The following is a 12,476-nucleotide window of genomic DNA, read 5'->3' as shown; positions in this document are numbered from 1 at the left end:
CATCATAATAGAAAGGCTGTTGCTCTTCATCTCTGAAACCAATCACTTCATCAGTCACAGCTCCAATTCATTTAACTCCTTTCTCTCCTTTTCCTATTAATACTCAAGTCTCTTCCATCTTGGAAAAGGGTTCCCTGTTTGCTCTCCCCTCTGTACCTGGTTCACATTGCCCTGTCATGCTTCTTGTGTCTATATGTCTTCTAACCACTATGTGTACATGTGTATATTTTCCTCTAACCACCTTCGTCCCTCCTATACCAGCCTCACATTTTACTTAGGGAAATCTATCTCCTGATTTCCTGACCCCATTGAAATAGCATTTCTCAAGGATACCAACAAAATGTCTGCGTTGGACACAATGGCAATTCAATTTACTCAAACTTTTAAACACATTTGTCACTATTGACCACTATTTCTTCTTTGAAACAATTTCACCCTCTGTTGTATTTCCTTAAATTTTTCAACTGTTCCCTGTAAAACCTCCTTCTTGACATTTTTCCTTTGGCAAAGCCTCAGATCACTGGTTCCTAAGCTTTAATATGATTAAAAATTACATGGCTTAGCCATAAGAAATTCTCCTTTTGTAGTTTTAAAAAGCATCAATTTGATCTTGTCTGCCAATCCTTTGAGAATCTCTGCCTCAGTTAGTATTTACCAGCTACGCACATAGACTTGGGCCTGTCCTCATCCCACAAGCCCCCCCGAGAGACTTCACTTACTACTGTGCCTTAAGATTTCACTTACTACTGTGCCTTCTAGCTAGAACCTGAAGATTCCCAAAACTCTCTAACTACTCAGTTTTCAAAGCTGATGTCCAGGTGTCTACTAATTTCCCAACCTGGTTATATAGACCTATACAGATTACAGGGCTCTCAGACTTCATGTGGCCCAGACTGAATTCATGATGGTCCCCTCTCAGCGTGTGTGTCCTCTGTGCTCTCTATCAAGTGATCAGCCACCAGATACCAGGACAGATACCAGCATCTCATTCCAGAGTAATCAGTCATCAAGCACTTTTAAAAAAAAATCTCAAGAAAATGTTTATTGATTTTGAGAGAGAGAGAGAGAGAGAGAGAGAGAGAGAGAGAGAGAGAGAGAGAGACTATCAATCCGTTGCCTCCCATAGGGGCATGGAATTTGCAACCCAGGTATGTTGCCCTGACCGGGAATTGAACCCGCAACTTTTTTGGTATACAGGATGATACTCCAACCAACTCAGCCACCCAGCCAAGGCTCATCAAGTAGTTTGGAGTCACTTCCTAAGGACCTCCTGAATCTGTCTACTTCCTTCTCATCCCTCTGTTGCATCACCCATTTGGCAACCCTTTTGTCTGAATTATTCCCATGACCTCCTCTGGGTATCTGCCCTGCCATGTGCTATCAGCCTTCAATTCATTTTCCACATTGTGGCCAGTGATCATTCTAAAGTGCTCTTCCTATCAAATCCCCCCACCACTGCAGGAGCTTGCCAGTGCCCTTTAGGTAACTTCAGGCAAGGAGGGAAGTGCTCTGTGGGTAACCTCCATAATTGGAGTTGTCTTATCCACCCTGAGCCTCTAATGACCTCTCATGTCTCATCTCCAGGGACCTCCACCCTATGCCCATTTTACACTCTGGAAATAGTAAATTTCTTGGATTTTTTTTCAGATACGTTATATTCATCTCACCTCAGGGACATAGCATATGACTTTTCTTTGTCCAGTACAAGTTTGTTCTTATTCATTCTTCAGAGTTGATTTGGACTTCAGTTCCTCTGGGAACTATTTCTTACTGCATACATCAATATAATAAAATCTGTTACTTTTCATTATAATTATTTATTTAACCATCTGCCTTTATTTGTAGGTTTTGATCTCATTAATCGCTCAGCTTGTTTATGTTTACTCACTATTATCCCATTAGTACCTTGCATTATGCTTAGTTTGATGGACAGTCAATAATACCATATGATTTCACTTGTATTTGGAATCTAAAGAACAATATAAACAAACAAACAAACAAAGCAGAAACAGACTCATAGATAGAGAACAGACTGATGGTTGCCAGAGGGGAGGGGCTTGAGGACTAGGTGAGAGTGAAGGGATTAAAGAATACAGATAGGTAGTTAAAAAATAGAAAAGGGATTAAAGAGTACAGATGGGTAGTTAAAAAATAGTAATAGTAAAGCACAGCATCCTACCTAATAAAAGAGTAATATGCAAATCAACCATCACTCTGCTACACCCACCAGCCACGCCCACCGGCCCATCAGATTTAGTATGCAAATTAACCCCAACCAAGATGGCTGCCACCGCAGAGAGCAGGAGGGAGGCTTGGGTTTCCCCTGCAATGGAGGAAGCCAAGCTTTACACACACCCTGGCCAGCCCAGGCCCCCACTCAAGGCTACAAAGTTTCAATTATAGAAGATAAATCCCAAGAAAAATGGCGGCAGCCACAGAGCTGGAGAGAGCAGACTAGGGTTGCCCCCGGCGATGGAAGAAGCCAAGCTTTCCACCTGCCCTGGCTGGCCTAGACCTCCACTCCAGGCTAGAAAGTTTCAATTATAGAAGACACATAAATTCCAACAGAAATGGCTGCTGCCATGCCACGGAGCGAGCAGAAGGCTTGGCTTCACTCCAGGCTACAAAGTTTCAATTGTAGAAGATAAATATATCCCAGATACCAGGGCCTCCACTTGGGTCGCCGGGGGGCATGGCCAGCCTGCAAATCACCACAGGCCCCTCATGCAGGCCGCCCCATGCCCCAAGGGAACCACCACCCTGATCCGGGACACCCTTTGGGGCAAACCAGCTGGCCCCCACCCATGCATCAGGCCTCTATCCTATCTAATAAAAGAGTAATATGCAGGTTGACCATCACTCCAATACACAAGGTCAAGATAGCTGCCCCCATGTGGTCAAAGATCCTGTCCCCATGTGGACACAAGATGGCCACCACAAGATGGCCTGCAATGGAGGGCAGTTGGGAGTAATCAAGCCTGAAGGGGAGGGCAGTTAGGGGCGACCAGGTTGGCAGAGGAGGGAAGTTGGGGGCAAACAGACTGGCAGGGGAGCAGTTAGAAATCAATCAGGCTGGCAGGGCAGTGGTTAGGGGGTGATCAGGCTGGCAGGCAGAAGTGGTTAGGGGCAATCAGGAAGGCAGGCAGGTGAGCAGTTGGGAGCCAGCAATCCTGGATTGTGAGAGGGATCCCAGATTGGAGAGGGTGCAGGCTGAGCTGAGGGACACCCCCCCCCATGCACAAATTTCGTGCACTGGGCCTCTAGTAGGAATATAGTCAATAATATTGTGATAACTATGCATGGTGCCAGTGGGTACTGGAAATATTTGGAGGAACTCTTTGTAAAGTGTGCTGTACATGTGAAACTAATAAAAATGTAAACTGTAATTGAAAAAAAATTGAAAAAAAAAAAAACAAAAAATAAATAACTGTTGGATAAATAAATAATCCACTATGACAAATGAAATATAGGCAAAAGTTTTGTGGATGTCTTTGCCACCCAAGTGAAAAGGAAAAAAAAAAACAAACAAACAAAAAAAAAAAAAACCTCACAGAAAAAAGCCTTTTGCCCTTTGTCCTATCTGAATGAGGATGTGATTCTTGAAGATACAACGTCTCGCGACCATGAAAATGAAGATTAAAAAAATAATAATAATAAGTCAAAGCAAGAAGTTAGAAGGAGGCTGGGTCTTGGCTGACATCTGTAAACAGCTGCCATCCCAAGATGACTATATTTAGACCTGATTTTATTCATAAAGGATAATTTCCTGTAGAGTTAATTAAGTCATTGTCAGTTCAGCTCTATTATTTGCTGTCAAAAATATTTTCAATGACACCTTCTTAATCCAAATCATGGATGTAATTGTTGAATAATAAGGAGTATGGTTGTTCAATAAAATATTAATTGCATTGAGTTTTATATAACCCAGGTGTCAGCAAATTTTTTTTTTCTATAAAGAGCTATAAGTAAATACTTTAGACTTTGCAAGACAGATGGCCTATTGCAACTATTTAGCTCTGTTGCTATAGAGAAAAACAACCATTGACCAGAGTGTGGCTGTTTTAATACAACTTTGTTTACAAAAATGTATAGCAAACCAAATGGAACCCATGAGCTGTAGTTTCCTGACCTCTGATGGTTCTTTACTTTCCTGTCTACTTTTTTTTGCTTAGCACAATGTTTTGACATTTCAGCCATGTTGTTGTAAATGGCAATGATGTTCTTCCCAATGATGTTCAATTCTTCATAGTCATTGAAATCTTCCTTCACATAAATATTAGGAACTAGCTCCAAAACTACTTTATAAAGAGTTGCTCTTGTTGAAAAAGCATGGACAAACCTCTCTTCCACTGCTTTGCCCGCCTTTGCCTGAGCAGTGCACAGTTGTCCTTAACAAAACTATGTTATTTATTTGTGATCATATATTTTCAAAATATTCACAAATTATCTAAGATTTTGGGGAAATCTATCAAACAATCTACAATTTTCACAATACACTTGTTTTTTCTCTTTGAGAGCCGTGTAATCTAGCCTCCTACAAGGTTCAATGACTTTTCTCTGAATGGATTTTCTCAGTGATTCTGGAGGAGTTAAACTGTCTCTTCTTTTCTTATAAGATACAAATAAAAATATTCTAACATTTCTAGTTTGAAGAAACATATGTTGGCCTTAAAAGAGAGAATTAAATTTCAAGTCAATAATTGTTCTTTTTCTTCATCATATGTTGAAATCATGTCAACAATTCCCAATGAAGGAGCCATTTAATTTCTTATACTAACCTAATACGGAATTTCATTAACCTTTCCTGTTTTTAATTGCCTGAGCTACTTAAATGTCTATGTTCTTTTGAGTACTCATCCAAGGATAAAATTTTCCCACATTTCTTTTTATTTTAATTTGATATTTTCACTTAACCAAAGTGAAATCAGTCTTACAATGAGAAATCACCCTTACCTTGTTCTTTCTGCCTTCACACTGATATCAGAGACAATGTGTGTTTTTTTAACATTTTAGCTATTTCTCATGGTTTTTACATTTGTATTTTTATATCATTGTTATTTTTTTATTTTTATACTCTATTTTCTTAATGTTCCCATTTTTTCTTTTTTAAAATTACATTTATTGTGCTGTCATTGGTTAATAGATTATATATGTTTCAAAAAAAGATTATATAATTTTCAAGTGTACATTTCTGTGACACATGATCTTCATATTGCATCGTGTGCCCACCACCCAAAGTCAAATCATTTTCCATCCCCATATATTTGAACCTCTTTACCCTTTTCTAGTCCTCCAGCCCCCTCCCTCTGGTAAGCACCACACTTCTGTGCCTACAAGGTTTTGTTTGTTTCCGTTTCTTCTTTGTTTGTTTATTTGTTGCTTTTAGTTTCATATCCCACATTCGAATGAAATCAAATGGTTCTTAACTTTTCCTGTCTGCTTTATTTGCTTAGCATGATATTTTGAAGTTCCACCCATGTTGTCACAAATGGCAGTATTTTATCTTTTCATATATCTGAGTAGTATTCCATTTATGTATGTACCACATCTGCTGTAATGTTTCCATTTTAGATATGCTTGAATAGCTTTCTAATGTGAAATATTTAATTCCATAGATTTCTTGTGACCAGACTCATATTAGGTAATTATAGTTTTTAATTTAAAAATATTATTTATCACTGAGCTAAGAAGTATATGCCACAGTTGTATTTTACTTCATTTTCCTTATTTTTCCTTATTTTGTGTTTAGTTGTCCATTTAGTTATTTTTTTCTCATATGTGAAGGGGTATTATTATGTAACTTTCCCCTTTTGTTAGATACACTAGAAGTCCAGCAGCGTGATTCGAAGTCGCGCAGTGCCGCCCACCCTCAAGTCGCCTCGGGATATTTTCCCATTGATTTTTAGAGAGCATGGAAGAGAGAGGGAATGACAAAGAGAAACATCAATGTGAGAGGGACACATCGATTAGTTGCCTCCTGCATGAGCCCTGACCTGGGCCCTCAGCGCAGCAGCCCCTGCACCGCTGCCAGTCCGGCCCTGCCTCATTCTCCAGGCCCTGCTCTGGCCCTGCCTTGCTCCCCAGGCCCCACAGCCTGCTGGTCCTGCCCTGCCTCGATCCCTGGACCCTGCAGCCTGCTGGTCCGGCCCTGCCTCCCTCTCCCATCTTTGAAGCAGCCACGGGCACTGCTGATCAGGCCTTCCCTCAGCGCAGGCCGGGGAGGCCCCTGCCGCCCTACCCCCGATGCTGCACGCACAACCTCCTTTTGTCGGGTCGACCCATTATGGCATCCCGGCCTAATTTGCATATTACCTCTTTATATATATAGAGAGAGAGATTACTATTACTTAGTGAATATCAATATCAATACATTAAGCTTGCTTCTCTGATTTAATACAGTTAAATGTAAATTAGTATTTCTGTCATATTCCAAAGCAAGATTTTAAAAATCTTTTCATTCATTTACCCTCTTCCCATTATTTTTTATGAATATTAAATCTATGTATATTTACATTTTGTAAGACTGCGTTATTGCTATTATTGTTTTGTATAGTCAACTAGGGGCCCGGTGCACAAAATTTGTGCACTGGGAAGGGGTCCCTCAGCCCAGCCTGCCTCCTCTCACATACTGGGAGCACTCAGGGGATGTCCTACGATGGCTTAGTCCTGCTCCCCGTTGGGAGCGGACCTAAGCTGCAGTCTGGCCTCCCTTTGTGGGAGGTGACCTGGCTGATCAGGGGAAGGTGCCAGCCCCATCACCCAGCTGCTGCAGCTCCTGCCAGTCACCGCAGCTGCCAAGGTATTTTAATCAACATGGACTCCAGTCCCTTCACCATGAAAAAATGACAACTTTCTTTAAGCATTTTCAAGATATGTCTTTCATAGGATAAGACCTTTCTTTATTTTTCTTTTTATCCTCACCTGAGGATATGTTTCCATTGATTTTATCCCCTTCCCTAAGATCGCAGGCTCAGCCCCTTCCCAAGCCTAAAGCTCCGCCCCAGGCTTAAGGCTTGGGAAGGGGTTCCCCCCTGGCATCTCGGATCATGGGCTCCGCCCCTTCCCAAGCCTAAAGCCTCCTCCCCAGGCTTTAGGCTTGGGAAAGGGTTACCCCCCAACCCTCCAATCACAGGCTCAGCCCCTTCCCAAGCCTAAAGCCTCCGCCCGATGGCTGGTTGGGAGTGACCTGGGTGCCGAGGGTTTCCCGGGACCCAGGTATGTATGCAAATTATCCGCCATCTTTGTTGGGTTAATTTGCAAACTCACTCTGATTGGCTGTGGGCCTAGCGGAGGTACGGTCAATTTACATGTTTCTCTATTATTAGGTAAGATTGCCATGTAGATTTACCAAAATTTTTATATTTTTGTTTTTTAGCTTTTTAAAAAAATATTTTTATTGATTTCAGAGAGGGAAGGAGAGGGAGAGAGAGATAGAAACATCAATGATGAAAGAGAATCATTGATTGGCTGCCTCCTGCACGCCCTGCACTGGGGATGGAGCCCACAACCTGGACATGTGCCCTTGACTGGAATTGAACCCAGGACCCTTGAATCTGCAGGTCGACGCTCTATCCTCTGAGCCAAACCAGCTAGGGTGTTTTTTAGCTTTTTATTCTTAATTTTCCCCCATTTGGGTTAATTTTATTTCTGCCTGAAGATATCACTTTAAAGTGGTTTTGCCAAAATTATATTCTTTTTCTCTTGTCTGAAAATTGTCCCATTTTACTTTCATTTTTTAGAAACGTTTTGCTGATTATAGACTTCTAGTCAGCACTCCTTTTTATTTTCTTTGCGTGCATTGCTCCCTAGCTTTCTGCTTCTTTTGAGAGGACAGTTGCAGTCTTCTTGTTGCTTCTTTGAGGATAATATGACTTTTAAGTAAGACCAACTCCTGTCACTGGCTTTCTGCAGTTTGACTCTTAAGTGGCTACATGTGTATGTTTTTTTCTTTTAAAAAATTTATTAGTTTGTTCCTGGTATTTATTGTGGTTAGAGTTTATGAGTATAAGGGAATATGTGACTTGATGTCTATCACTAGTTTTAAAAATTCTGTTAGTATCGCTGGGTATTGTATTACTTTTACCTCATTCTTTCCTTCCCATTTGTGACTCTAATAACATGTGTGTTAGATTTTTCAACATGACTTTTACGTCATTTTATGCCGTATTCTGTATTTTTTTATTTTTTTCTCTTTTTTCTTCTGTGCTTTAACTCTGAGTATTTCTTACTGAATTTTCTTCTTGTTTACAAATCCTCTCCTTTAGTGCCACCTTTCAGCTATTAAACACATTTGTTAATATCCTAATTTTAGTTACTAACTAATATTTATATATTAGTTCCAGGCTTTCCATTTTATTTCATTTTAAATGGTTTTTAAGCTTGGTAAAATATTTTTTAGCATATAAATCAGAATTACGTTGATGTCTAATTCGGTTAACTGTGTCAGGTGTGTCTGTTACCTCTCCCCCTCCTCTCTTTGTCTTCTTTGTTGATAGGACTTGGATTGGTTTGAAAAATTTTATTCCAAGTCAAGGGCTGATAGGGTGTGATATTCCCCACCACTTGTAAACTGTCATGGAGAGTCTCTAAAGGTACAGAAAAGGCCACTGCTAACTATATCAAGTTGGTATACAAATCGGGGGACGTTTACCCTCCCAGCAGGACAGCCTATGGTTGTGCCGAACTAACTGCCCTTTCATCTCACTGAGGATAGCTTAACTGGGGCCGAAGGCTTGGTGAACTGACAGTGGGCTGCATTTCAGACTGCACTCTTGCCTTCAATGAGATGTTTAGTGCTACCTAAACAGAACTTTCATCATGGTCCCATATGCAGACTTCCATACATACAATTGGGTCCACAAAGTCTGTCAGGACTCTAGGAATTTCACAAGCCTGTCCTGGGAATATGAGGTCAGAATCTATTTAGTCTGGAAGGTTATACATTTTTATATGTACTTATAAGGCATTTTTATACTAATATTTTAAATATATAAATTTTTATTTTTTTATTTATTCATTTTATATAGAGAGAGGGTGAGAGAGAGAGAAAGAGAAACATCAATTCGTTGTTCCACTTATTTATGCATTCATCGATTCCTCCTTTTATGTGCCTGACCAGAGATTGAACCCACAACCTTGGTGTATTGGGATGATGCTCTAACCAACTGAGCTACCCAGCCAGGAATTAAAATGTATATTTAATGTCATGTTAAATTTCATGATATAATTAAATCTTTTTAAAAATTCCATGTACTAATAATCATTTTACAATATTATCACAAATACATATAAAACATTTCCAGAAATGTTTGTTGGGGAAATTTTTTACTGACACAGGGAGTTAATACCAAAAGCCTCTGCCAATTCTTTCATTCACAGGATAGTCTCTTTTTTTGGGAAAGTAAATAACAGTTCTAACAGGACAATTACAAAAAAATTACAATTATATAGGAGAGAGGTCATTACTGGAGCTGTTTGGTGGACTGAATCCAATTTTAAGAGCCCATTTATTGATGCTGAATATAGAGTCTCTATGCTGTGCTTTTTAGACCATATCTAAAAGAAAATAATAAATGAGAGAAATGCTTTTTAAAAAGTAGATTATCTAAATTTTCTGATAAAGTTCTCATATATATATTTATAAGTTATATAAATATATATTCATTTATTTTCTTTGATACTTCAGTGATGAAATTGAGAAGTACTGTCAGAATATCTGACTCAAAGATCCTGGGAATAATCTTCTGAAGTCAAGATGAGGACAGTGTTTTACACACATTAAGGAATTTCTTCAAATAGCTATTTCCTCCCATTTCTTGACATCTTCAAGACTTGTAAAGGGTCCATTTGATGTTTGTTTAATCAAAAATATTTAAGTGAATAGATTATTAACAAAATTTTTAAAAAGTGCTAAATAGTGGCAGTCTGTAAAGAGACCCAAGAATTGGCCTTTACGCTGCTGCCATTGAGTGAATAATTAGGGGCAATTCTGGGCTTCTGATATCTTAAGTGTCAAATGGAATATGCTTTTAAATTTAGTTCAGATGCTAATTCCTATGTGAAATACTTGCTGATTCTCCTATTGGATTAAAATTTTCTTTTTAATGCTCTCCAACACCTCTTTTTTGCTTTGCTTTTTAAAATGTACTATTTGGGTCTTTACATTCTCAGGTAAAGTTATGATTTTACATGCTTTCCTTTTTGGAGAAAGTTACTCATGGTGTTCTTATTTATCAAAATAAACTTGGACACACTAAAGTTAAAAATTAACTCATAGATCCCAGTTTCTTAACCACCAAAAAAACCTTATTTTCATCTAAAGTGCTTGTCTGGTAGAAGTAAAGGTGCCCATTCAGAGGTTAAGGCTAAAAGAATTTATGCTGCCTTCTAGGCTCATTACCTAGGAAATGAAGGTTCCTTTGCCAGTTTATAAATATGTTCACCTGCTAATGTCACATGGCATTTCTGCCCACATTCCATTGGCCAGAAATAGACATATGACTTCCCAGTGCAGCTCAGAATGTCAGTGAAAAGTTGGAATATTTGGTGAGTATCATCATCATTGTTAAAACTACCTCATTTATTCAACACTATTCTATTTCTTTATTGAAAAGTCACATCCCCAACTTCTAGATGAAATATTTTAATAGACTCCAGAAAAAAATAACACATTATCTTGAAAGGAACATTCACAATAATTACAGAAAATTTCTTGTCAGGATCCAGGCTAGCAAAATGGCAATGTGCTAGAGGAAAAACAAAAAACAACTCTCAACCAAAAATTCAATGCTGATAGACTTGGATTATGTAACAATGAATAGAGTGAATCCCAGGGTGACTATTAAAACATTTCATCAGGACTATAAATAAGTCAATAGGATATATAAAATGCATTGTCAAAGACATGTTCAGAGGAGAGAAAGATGGTAGCAGACAGGATGGCAGTGAGAAAGAGAGTGTGAGAGCGTAGACATGTGGTGTGTGTGTGTGTGTGTGTGTGTGTGTGTGTGTGTGTGTGTGAAGGAGGGACAGTTATATTCTGTGGGATTGTTGGGGACCGGTGGACCAGGCTCCCCTAGCTGGGCAGCCTCTACTACTGCGGAAATCTCTCCCGGGATGGCCGGCTCTGCTGCAGAGACTGCACCATCTTGAGGGGGAGAATCGCTGTGACTGGGACCCCACCCTCACCTCTACCCAGGGAGACCTGGGACACCACTTGGGACCCGACAGCCACACTGGCCAGGGACCAGCTGCCATAACTGTGAACCCACAAACACCAAGACTACAGACTCTCCAGCCATGGGATCCTAAAATGTTTGTCCAATGGGAGACAAAATGGTAGCCAAATAGATGGATGGGTCCGGTGCCTTATCAAGGAGCAGATGGAAGAAACAACTGAATCAAATAACATCCACCCAGACTTGGTGAAGTAAACACAGCTGGAGAGACAATCCAAAGACAGAAAGGTCAGAGCTAGCTAGGAAACTGGTGGGATTGGGGATCTGGGCTGGAGGGAGAAACGCTGGCAGCCTGGACTGTGCTGAACCAACTCCATGTCCCTTAGGGACAAGGGGAGTGCTCAACTATGGAAGGGTATTCACAGGGCCGCTGGCAGTGGGGGACTCTAGACCTAAGCCCACAGCTGTGGGAGGCTGCGCCCAGGAAGACATCCTGAAGTTCTGCACTGGCCACGCAGTGCTGGGGGAGAGATACGCACAGTGGCGCCTTTGCTCTGTCTTTATATTTTCCTTGCTTTTACTCGCTAAACCCAGTGCATAGGATCTTTCAATTACAAACACTCACCATGGCTGCAATGCAGGGGAAGGTGGTTTTGTGGGAGGTGGGGAGCAAAATAGGGAGAGATGATCAGGAAGCCAGCTCTGGGACAGTCTGTCCCTCCAACCCTGACCAGACATTTTCCTCCTGAAGGTCAGGCCCCTCCTAGCAGCACAGCCACACCCAGCCTTGAGCTTAGCAGAGAAACCAGGATTCGAAATACCCCCAGATAGCCCACCTAAAGGCAGTGTTAGAAATAGACGCTTGTGTAAATATGACTGAAAGCAGGCAGACAAACAAAGCAGGCAGAGTGGTCCCTCCTGGCTGACACCAAGGCTGTGGTGTCTGATACAAAGGAACTGTGGATCTCTGGGAGTTTCAACACAGTGCTGACTCTCTAGCAAAAAGCTGAGACATGGCAGACAGAACAGTGAAGAGGGGTGTTAGGCCAGCCCCCATGGGACATTAAATACTCAGCAGAAGCGAATGAACTTCACTATTTCACTTGTTTTTAAGAAACTTTTACTTAAGAAACTAAATATTTTCTTTATTTTATTTTTATTATTTTTAATTACTATCTTATCTAATAAAAGAATAATATGAAAATTGACCATCACTCCAACACACAAGATGGCTGCCCCCATGTGGACACAAGATGGCTGCCACAAGATGGCCAGCAGGGGAGGGCGGTTGGGAGGGAC

Source organism: Eptesicus fuscus, chromosome 16 (assembly GCF_027574615.1).
Source record: "Eptesicus fuscus isolate TK198812 chromosome 16, DD_ASM_mEF_20220401, whole genome shotgun sequence".
In the NCBI taxonomy this organism is placed as follows: domain Eukaryota; kingdom Metazoa; phylum Chordata; class Mammalia; order Chiroptera; family Vespertilionidae; genus Eptesicus; species Eptesicus fuscus.
Note: the sequence above shows the minus strand (reverse complement) of the source record.